The 10,422-nt window shown below is 40.9% G+C and overlaps 2 non-coding genes across 2 annotated transcripts; both read right to left on the bottom strand.

Moving 5' to 3' along the window:
* Positions 1 to 4,822: 4,822 nt before the first annotated feature.
* Positions 4,823 to 5,008, bottom strand: LOC131826063 (U2 spliceosomal RNA). Its single transcript, XR_009351405.1, has one exon. It is a non-coding gene; the product is annotated as a U2 spliceosomal RNA (small nuclear RNA).
* Positions 5,009 to 8,245: 3,237 nt separating this feature from the next.
* On the bottom strand, positions 8,246 to 8,353 carry LOC131826216 (U6 spliceosomal RNA). Its single transcript, XR_009351476.1, has one exon. It is a non-coding gene; the product is annotated as a U6 spliceosomal RNA (small nuclear RNA).
* Positions 8,354 to 10,422: the final 2,069 nt, after the last annotated feature.

Genomic DNA, 10,422 nt, shown 5'->3' on the forward strand with positions numbered 1-10,422 from the left:
GATATTTGGGTGGTTGAAAGGGCAAGTTCAATTTTGTGATGGCTTACTTTTCTCTTCCAACATTCTCCCCTTCCTTGATAGCAGATGTCTTTTGTTGCAGTATGTTGGGATGTCCTGACTGAATTAAAAGTTTATTCAGATCCTAGAACCTCAGGTCAGACAGTGAGGCTTGGCGCGCATAGAGCCTCTGGCCAGAGGCAGGCCAGCCCTTTCGTTCCATTGTGCCTTTACCAGGGAACGGTTGCGAAGCTATGCAGGTAGCATGAACACAGTCCATGTCAAATCACTCTCACTTCTGAGACCAGTTACAAGTTTGTGGGATTCCCCAAACCATCCTCAGTTTCAGTCATTCACTGGAGAGTCTCACAGAACTCAGTAAAAGCTGTTGTACTCATAGTTACAGTTAATTAAAACAAAAGGATACAGATTAAAATCAGCCAAGGATAGAAGTACAGAGGGCAGAGTCCAGGAAAGTACCCAAAGTGAAGCTTCCATTGTCCTCTCCCTGGGGAGTCACGGGCGATGCACTCTCTTGGCATCGATGAATGGCAACGTCCATGGAGTGCTGCCAACCAGGAAAGCCCATCCAAGCTCTGAGACCAGAGTTCATAAGTCCTGCTGGTTTCCCATATATTGATTCTCAGTCCTGAGCCCTCCTTGAAGCTGTACTACTACCTCATGACCCAAAGACCCCACCCTGAGTGACCTTAAATCACATGGACTTGCTGACATGGCAGCTCCCAGTCTAGACACTCCAGTGGAGCTTGACAACCTATCGGAAGTAGAAGGCAAAGGCCAGAATGCTCTCGGGGCAGGGTTAAAGCCTCTGACACACCGCGGTACTCTTCTGTGACAATAGAACCCGAATTTTTTTTTTTTTTAAAGATTTTTTTATTTTTTTATTTATTTATCAGAGAGAGAGATGGGGAGAGAGCAAGCACAGGCAGACAGAATGGCAGGCAGAGGGAGAAGCAGGCTCCCTGCTGAGCAAGGATCCCGATGTGGGACTCGATCCCAGGACGCTGGGATCATGACCTGAGCCGAAGGCAGCTGCTTAACCAACTGAGCCACCCAGGCGTCCCTAGAACCCGAATTTTTAACTGAGCACAAAGTACCCAGAATCAAGAAACCCAACCTCCACCAGAATCCCTACCTCCCAAGCATCTGGTTGTGACCATGCGACTTAATTCTAGGCAGTGGGATGGAAGAGTTGGTATTTGCCACTTCCAGGAAGTATCCTTAAATAGAGAAGCTTGTTCTCTTCTCCTTTCATTCATTTTGCTGCCTAGATGGGACTTGAAGAGCTGTCTTGGCCCATAAGGTGAAGCTTCACATTGAGGATGTGAGCAACCAGGTAGAAGGAACCTGGGCTTCTGTTGGTCAGGGCACCTTTCACACAACTGTTTAGAGAAAACATTTGAATTGTGTTTAAGCCACTGGACTTTGGGTTTTCTGTCATTTGCAGCAGGACCTAATTTGCTTGAAATTTACTCTTTTTTTTTTTTTTTAACTTACGTTTATATTGTGTTCATCTAGCCTTGTAAAACTCTATGCCCACTTGTTACTATCTAAATCACCCGCGTGCTATCAGAGCCTTCCTGGTCATTGCCTCTCTGTGTCTGGGCTAGCTCCTGCCTCCCCACAATTCTGGCCTTTCATCCCAAGCCTGTATCACATGCAGGCACTTTATTTTCCATTTTCAGCTGAGGACAGGAAGGAACTGTTTTCTGATTATATGATCATCACATTTTTCCACGACTAATGAAATTGGAGATTTGACTTAACACCTAAACTTTACCTAAATTTTGAGGTTGATTTTCTTGATACGCCTTTTTTAAAATTGAAGAACAGATTCTTTGTTTCATGAGAATGAAGACTTACAGATCTTTCTAAGACCTGATATTTGAATTTTATCAAAATGTACCAGGGTTCCCTATGCCCAGTTGTTTCACATCATGTTTCCAGAAAGCAGGAAAAACACAGAATCTTCAATTTTTATGTTTTTGGTGTTCTGTGGTTCTTTGTTACGAAGAACATCCTTTGTTCTTCACCAAGACTGTATCACAGCTTTTTCAGATAACTGAGAAGTAATCCTTAAAACTTAAAAGATGAACAAATACTACTTTTTACATTATAAAAACAGGGACTTTATCCTTTTTATTTAAGAATGTGGGACATTGGGATGCGGGTGTCATATGACCTCTGTCACCATCTTCATGGTTTATCACTCTTGGAATTGGAGGTTGGAGGAGGACAGGAGAGATAACACTAAAAATCCAAAGTCTCACTTCTGATTTGCCTACATTAATGATTTGATTTTCTCATTTTCGTGGTAGAAAGGGTGTGTGTGTGTGTGTGTGTGTGTGTGTATAACACAAAAGTTTGGGATGCCTGGGTGGCATAGTCAGTTACAAATCTGACTTGATTTCAGCTCAGGTCCTGATCTCAGGACTATGGGATCGAGTCTGTGTGGGACTCTGAGCTCAGTGCAGAGTTTGCTTAAGACTCTCCCTCTCTGGCCCTCCTCAAATAAATCAATCTTTAAAGGGGGTTGGGTCAATAAACCCAAACCAAAAAAAACAAAGACAAAAACAGAAAACACAAAAGTTAATTTTCTCATTACTACTTAGGCAAAAATCAATGTTTAAAACCTCAATACATATCAGTAACATGTTTCTTAACTTTGCTCCATTATAAACCTAAAGAAAGAAAAAATGTGCACCACCTGCAGACTGGAAAAGTCATAAAGCCTTAGGAGGGTTACCTAACAGTAATTATTAGACAAGGGCTTGCCAGGGATTTGTTTCCTCAGTGAAAAAAGCCTCATGGAATTTTCTTGCTGAAAGGGACCTAAAAACTTATCACCACGAGTGTCCTCCTTTTCTAGATGAAACAACCAAGACCCCGGGGAAATCAACGTTAATGCCAAAGATCACCTGCTGATTAACAGCAAAGCCAGAATCAGCACCCAGGTTGGGTCTGGCTCCTGGTCAAGGCCCCTTCAGAACCTGCTGTGTCCCCTCAGTGATGGGTACAGAAGTTTGCTACCATCAAGGTTAAGATGAAAGATCTCATAAGCTGCAAATGCACCTTCACAAAATCAACTGGATCCACTTAACTCATGCTCTTCTGATCAAAAGAAACTTGTGTTTAGGGGAAGCAAAAGGTTTCTGTCTCCAGAGTAATTCAGAAATGATTTTTCTGCCAAACCCAACCAAGGAAAGAACATGTAGGTTTCCAAAGTTCATCAGCAAACACAGATCGCCTGAAGAATAACACCCAGCTCCTGTTTCCTCCGAAGATGGTAACATGCTTGAAGATGAAAATGACTCAACTTCCTATCTCCCACCGCACCTAGCCCATAGTTGCTGTTAAAATTTCTTTTTAATGAATGAAGTATATAAATCATTGCTTTATACCCTGGCATTGTGCCCTTTTCCAAAGAAGCACTTCATAAACATGTGTCTAATTTCCTGTGCTGTCAGAAATATTGTTTAATCATACTGTTAAAAATAAAGACCTCCAGGGCCCACTGAACTAAATTCTCCAAACCACTAGATACTCTTTCCTCTTTGGGCCACTCAGCTGTGCAGCCGGAAATGGATCATGCGGGGAGAGCGGTAGCTCTTCTGCAAATACCCCGGAATGTGGGCTATGTCAGAAAGTGTTTGGAGAATGCCTCCAAAGCTGAGAAAGTATTTCCAAAGCAATATACACGCAAAAATATTTGAACCAGAAGCTATGCACTCCAAAACAGATGCATTGAGCACATTCACAGAATATCACATCTTTATCACGTTTAGGAGCTGCAGCCCATTCCTGTGAACCCAAGAATTAAGGTGATTATAAAACATGTGTGCCACAGACTGGTATGCTTGCAATAGATCATGTAGTTTTACATGGATCTTCCTATACAGTAAAATACATATGAAATGGTGATTAAGCTCACAGGCATATGATAAATCTTACCTGATCAATGACATTAGCAAGTTTCAGAAAAAAACCTGTTTTCAACAATTGCATCCTATAAAAGACATGCAATGCCTTTTCACTAAAAAATATGTATCATCAGTTGAAATATGAGAACAAAGGTTGAGTGTTGAAGCAACGTTCTGTAAACTATCCTCTCGTGTTCTCTGCCAGCTGACAGAGTGGAAATGACCTGCAGGTTTCCTCTCCAATAGGTGAAGGGAGCCTTTTGGATGGGTGGGAGTGTTGGAAAACGGGATTCATTCACAATATACATGTAAATACAGAGATCTGCTAAAACGCATCTACCATAACCTCACAACGGGTGAGTCTACTGTTTGTCAGTTTTCTTCAAGCAAACACTGTGTCCAACACGGGACTCAAACTCATGACCATGACCCTGAGATCAAGAGTCTCATGCACTACAGACTGAGCCAGCCAGGCACCCCTACTATGTAAATTATATCTCAACAAAAGCTGTTATCAATTTATTGTTTTAATTATTATTGTTGTTATTATTATTATTTTAAAAGATTTATTTATTTATCTTAGAGAGAAAGAGACAGAGAGCATGAACAGGATGGGCAGAAGGAGAAGGAGAGAAAATCTCAGGCAGACTCCACACTGAGTGCGGAGCCTAATGCGGTGCTCGATTTCATGACCCTGAGATCACAACCTGAGCCAAAACCAAGAGCAGACACTTAACTGACTGAACCACACTATTATTATTTTTTAAGAAGGCTCCATACCCAACATGGGGCTCGAACTCATGACTTCAAGATGGAGAGTCACATGCTCTGCTTACTGTGTCAGCCAGGCTCCCCAACACCATCACAAGTTTGAAGCCCCCGGAGGGGGATCCACTGTTTTTGGAGGCCCTGCAATTCCAGCTCAATGCATGGAGTAGACAGAGCAAGTTCCTACCCCATCTCCCTGCTCCTAAAGCCCATTTAACATATTGTCCTCAGATGAAGGACATATCAGATATTAAACTGATAAGAACAGATGCTAGATCTTAGCCAAAAGACTGAGCATAAAGCTGTTTCTGAAAATAAGAACTGAAAAGAAACAGTTCTTTCAGGCCCAGCCCAAGATGACCTTATACACCCAGGTTGACTCATCTGTAAGCCCAGGGTAGCTATGATACTTTCCACACTGGAGACTCTCTTCTAGTAAGAGCATTTTGACATACAAATCTAGATACCGTTATATCAAACCAGGCTGGTGACATTTCAAAAATTAGAATTTACAATTTCTATGTAAACAGAATTATTATTTTGTTAGCCAACTCGCAGTACCGATGCCATGTTCAAGAGTGTGAATACATTATTGAATCGAGGGAAGCAAACAAACCACTTCCCTAATCTGGGGAGATGGTGGCATGACTGGCAGCCCAGGAGAGCTTCAGGAGCTTTTCTTGAACCAGGCAGCTGTTAGGGCAGCTCCTGGGGCAGGACGAGAGGTATTTAGGGTGTAGACTTAAATGCCTCTGCTAACAACTGCAGTATGCTGCCTACACACATCTCCATCACCACAGAAATGTAGGAAAATTATATTAGGAAAATTCATCTTGTTTAAAGGCACAGGAATGAATGGAATATTCTGGGGTCAACCTGACTAATGTTTCTGCCCATAGCAAGTGGTGCTCCAACTTGGGTGTGTATCAAAATCTCCTGACTTGTGAAAAAGGCAGATTCCCAGGCCAGGCCCCAAGGCTGCCAGATTGAATGTCTGGGAACCAGGTCTAGAATCTGAATCTTGAAGGAGCCTCTGAAGTGATTTGTGCTGATGGTCTTCAAAACACAGATGGAGGAACATTGAATAAAGAAGGAGAAAAAGAGAGAAGGAAAGTGAGCAGGAAAGTAGTAGAAAAAGGGAATGAAAGGAGAGAGGGAGAAAGCAAGGAAGGAAGGAAAGAGAGAAAGAATAAGGAGATAAGAATAAGGAGGGCCCAATGAAGAAGATGAACACACCTAGTCAGGCCTTGCCTCGAGCACTTCGGCTGAATTTAGTCTTTGATTCTTTTCCAACCTCTAACTTTGTCTCGTCTCTACATATTGTACTGTGCCTTCATCTTTTCCTGCCTCTTAGCCTTGCTTTTAGGTCCTGTGGTGGATGGGGGACCTAGTTTTAAAGGGTTTTCTCTTGCAACCCCACAGCCCCCACCTGCCATGGGACAAGACAATTAGAGGCAGACTAATCCTAGCTCACTCACTGGCCTGTAGGGTGGTTCTCACTTTGGGACCTGGAGAAAAACTTGCAGGGGAGTCTGTGTTCTAAAACCCTCAGGGAAAGAAGCACAGAGTTGGCTGAACTTGACAACTTGACAACCCATCCCCGAATGGAATCCCTTCCCTAGTGAGGACATCTGTCCACTATTGCATGGGGAGAGAGGAATGCCCTCCTGTCTGAGACCCTACACATGGTCATGCACCATTGACTCCTTAGCTCCAGAGATGCTCCTGCTCTCAGTCTTCCTTGGCAACAACCCAGACCATGAGCAATGGCCCTTAGCTTTCTCTGGGAGATTCTGACTCCTCACCAAACCAAATGGGTAAACTTTGACAGCCATGTTTGTGACATGTAACCCGTTCCCTCAGTCACTGCTGACCAGACCAAAAGTGAACATGTAACCCCAACTGACCTGATCAGAGCCCCTTTTCCTGGAAACTTGCAATTATAACTAAAATATTCTCATCCCAGCATTGGCTGGTTTCTTTTACAGAGAAGTAGAGAAAATTTGGGGGCTTAAGCATAGCTTTTTCCTACACATGAGGAATGAAATATAGGTGAGAGAGAGGAGAGTTGTATGATGGAGAGGGTTCCCCTGGGGGGGACTCCACCCCATTTCCCAGTTCAGATCCTTTCCAGGCCCCTGCTGACTTCCTGCACCTTGGTTCCATCAGATACTCCAGTATCATTGAAATAAAGGGTCCTTTTACCATTTATTCCAGCTCTGACCTGCAGTCAGAGCCCTCACTAATCCAGGTATCAACCAGGAACGATCACATTTCCCTTTGCCTATCTCTATCCTTGTTTTAACTCAAATCCCTTCCTTCTGTAGACGGGAAGGCAGACCACATTGTCTTACTTACAGTACAAAAATGAGAGCATTCCTCAAAAACTGATTTGGTTTGAATCACTGACTATAATATAATCCGTTGACTATGTTCAAAATGATAAAATATTGTTCATTTTGAAGTGCAAAATGGAACTATGGTTTTGTTTTATTTTTAAAAAGAACCCTTGGGAAGCCTGGGTGGTTTAGTCGAGGGGGCATGTAACTCTTGATCTCGGGGTTATCAACTCATGATACATTGGGTATAGAGATTACTTAAAAATAAAATCTTTAAAAAATAAAATAAAAAATGAAAAAGAATCCTTGGGCACCTGGGTGGCTCAGTCGTTAAGCATCTGCCTTCAGCTCAGGTCATGACCCCAGGGTCCTGGGATCGAGCCCCGCATCTGGCTCCCTACTTGGTGGGAAGCCTGCTTCTCCCTCTCCCACTCCCTCTGCTTGTGTTCCCTCCTCACTGTGTTTCTCTCTTTCAAATAAATAAAATCTTTTAAAAAAAAGAAAAAGAATCCTTGTCAGGGTGCCTGGTTGGGTCAGTCCGAAGATCATGCGATTCTTGATCTTGTAGTCATGAGTTATACCCTCACATTGGGAATAGAGATTACTAAATTAATTAAATACATACATACGTACATAAGAATCTGAATCCTTGTCTTTTAGAGTTACATATTGAAATATTTATGCCTGAAATTATAAGATGTCAAGATTTGATGCTAAATAATACTAGAGGGCCAGAAGTAGGTGAGGGAATAGATAAAACAAAGTTCACCTTGAGCTGATAATTGTTGAATACGGGTGACTTGGGTTCATCATACTAGTCTGTTTGCGTTTGCATATATTTTAAATTTTCCATAATAAGAAACTCTAAAAATAAGGATGGAAATTTTTTCAGGGGAATACCTCTGAAATAACATGAAACTATCAACATTCAAAAGTAAGAAGAAGCTTCTTAAATTAGTGATCTAAAAGTAAGACTCTAAAGTCAGTTAGCCACAGCGTGAGTGGGTCTCATGCAGCATGTAGTTAGTATGTGAGTAAAAACATGCCATGTGCGTATGACCCCATTCCCTTGAATGATAATAGCATCTTGTGTTCAACTCATCACAAGATACCATCATGACGTTATCAACTTCAACTCATGATACCATCCAAAATAAAATATTCTAAGATCTATAAATTTCCTTTAAATTTAAACAAAGCACATTTAACTATATACTGAATAGGTTTGCATGTCTTTCTTGCACAGAGATCATGCTAATCTTCTCTGGATCATTCCAGTTTTAGCCTATGTGCTGCCAAAACGAGCACAAGATACTTAGTAGTTTTTATTTTATTAAAAATTATTTGGTGTATTTCAGAGTAAGAAACATTGCTCAAAGTAGAACATTTTCCAAATAGGTTGAAAGCATGTGTGTCAGAAAATAAAGCATCTTGTGAATTCTCCAATGTCTCCAAAAAGCTCACTGTGTCTGTGCATACCTTCTTATTTAGAGGAGTGAGTAGGAGGGAGGAGGAGGGAGGATGCTTGTTGAGTATTCAAGAGTGGCTGATGATTCTTTATATATTCATTATGGTTAAGAGTGTCTTTTCAGGGGGGTGTGGATCTTAGGAGAAATATTTAGTTTTCCTTTTAAGTGTGGTTGTCCATTTCACCCCCATGCCAACCCATTTTCAAGGGGACCAAAGTATGTTCTCTGTCAGAGGACCCAAAGGGACCATCTTCTCCTTGCATGACCCACAGCTGTCTTGATTTTATGATTACTCACACTGTGGACACATTTGGGGGCCCACATTTGAGACTAGAAGTCCCCAGCTTCCCTTTTAGCTTCTGAGTGCCCACTCCTTTATCATTTCCCATCCACAGCACGACTTCCTAGATCGAGGGTGGTGCTTACTTTAATTGGACTTTCGCAACACTCCACTCCCAATGGATCTTTCCATGGTAGGATTTTGCTCTGATAACACCTGTGTACTCAAAGCAATGCATTCTATGGTCTAAGTTGTAGCTCCATTGGTTCCAAGCACTAAAGACCCACTCTCTACCTCATGGAAACAAGAAGTCATTGTAAGAACATTTTTTTTCATCAAAATGCATCAAGACTAAAAAACAAAACCATTTCGCCATTCAAGAACCTAATGACCCCCTTTATTACATCTTCAGGTGTTCATGAATTAAATGAAGCTAAAGCTTTAGAATTATGCAGATGGGATTTAAAATTATTTTTGTTAATATAAAATATTTACACCACAAAAAAACAAGGCAAATAATATAGCTGAATCAATAAACCAATCAATAGTTGGCATCATTTTTCCACAGAGCCGTATTTTTTTACAGACATGGTGATATAATAAGAAGTAAGCGCTATATCAAGCCCCCTTCACCCCCAAGCCAAGCTAAATTTTAAGTAAATTGCAAATTTCAGACCTTAAAATGATGTCTTAAAGAAATTTAAAAATATAAAATATTTAAATATATATATATTTAAATATATTTAAATTTTATTTACATATTTAATAAATTTAAATGTTTTAAAGAAAAATAGGAGGGCTTTTCAAATCAAAAGTTCTTCTGTGGGTTGTATTTCTGTAGATATGACTGGCTATGGAATAAAGTCTAATATTGTTATACATATTTAATTGTTTAAGACTAACACAGTAAAATTGTTAAGGTCTGATGTAAGAAAAATTTGATGTCACCTCGTTAGTATGTTTGCACAATAATTTCAGATATTAAACAAATGGTTTTGGAATATTTTGGTCTAGGACCCTCAAAAAGAAATATATTTTATAAATCTATACAGTAAATCCTGTATGAGCAAGGGCACTCTCTTTTTGTTTTAACTTTATTTTTTCAGTGTTCCAAGATTCATTGTTTATGCACTACACCCAGTGCTCCATGCAATATGTGCCCTCCTTAATACCCACCACCAGGTTCACCCATCCTCCTACCTCCCTCCCCTTCGAAAACCTCAGTTTATTTCTCAGAGCCCATAGTCTCTCATGCTTCATCTCCCCCTCTGATTTACCCCAATTAGCTTTTCATTTCCTTCTCCTAATGTCTTCCATATTATTCCTTATGCTCCACAAATAAGTGAAACCATATGATAATTGACTCTCTCTGCTTGACTTATTTCACTCAGCATAGACTTCTCCAGTCCCATCCATGTTGATACAAAAGTTGGGTATTCATCCTTTCTGATGGAGGCATAATGCTCCATTGTATATATGGGCCATATCTTCTTTATCCATTTGTCTGTTGAAGGGCATCTTGGTTCTTTCCACTTTTGGGCAACTGTGGCCATTGCTGCTATGAACATTGGGGTACAGATGGCCCTTCTTTTCACTACATCTGTATCTTTGGGGTAAATACCCAATAG

Source organism: Mustela lutreola, chromosome 2 (assembly GCF_030435805.1).
Source record: "Mustela lutreola isolate mMusLut2 chromosome 2, mMusLut2.pri, whole genome shotgun sequence".
Taxonomy (NCBI): domain Eukaryota; kingdom Metazoa; phylum Chordata; class Mammalia; order Carnivora; family Mustelidae; genus Mustela; species Mustela lutreola.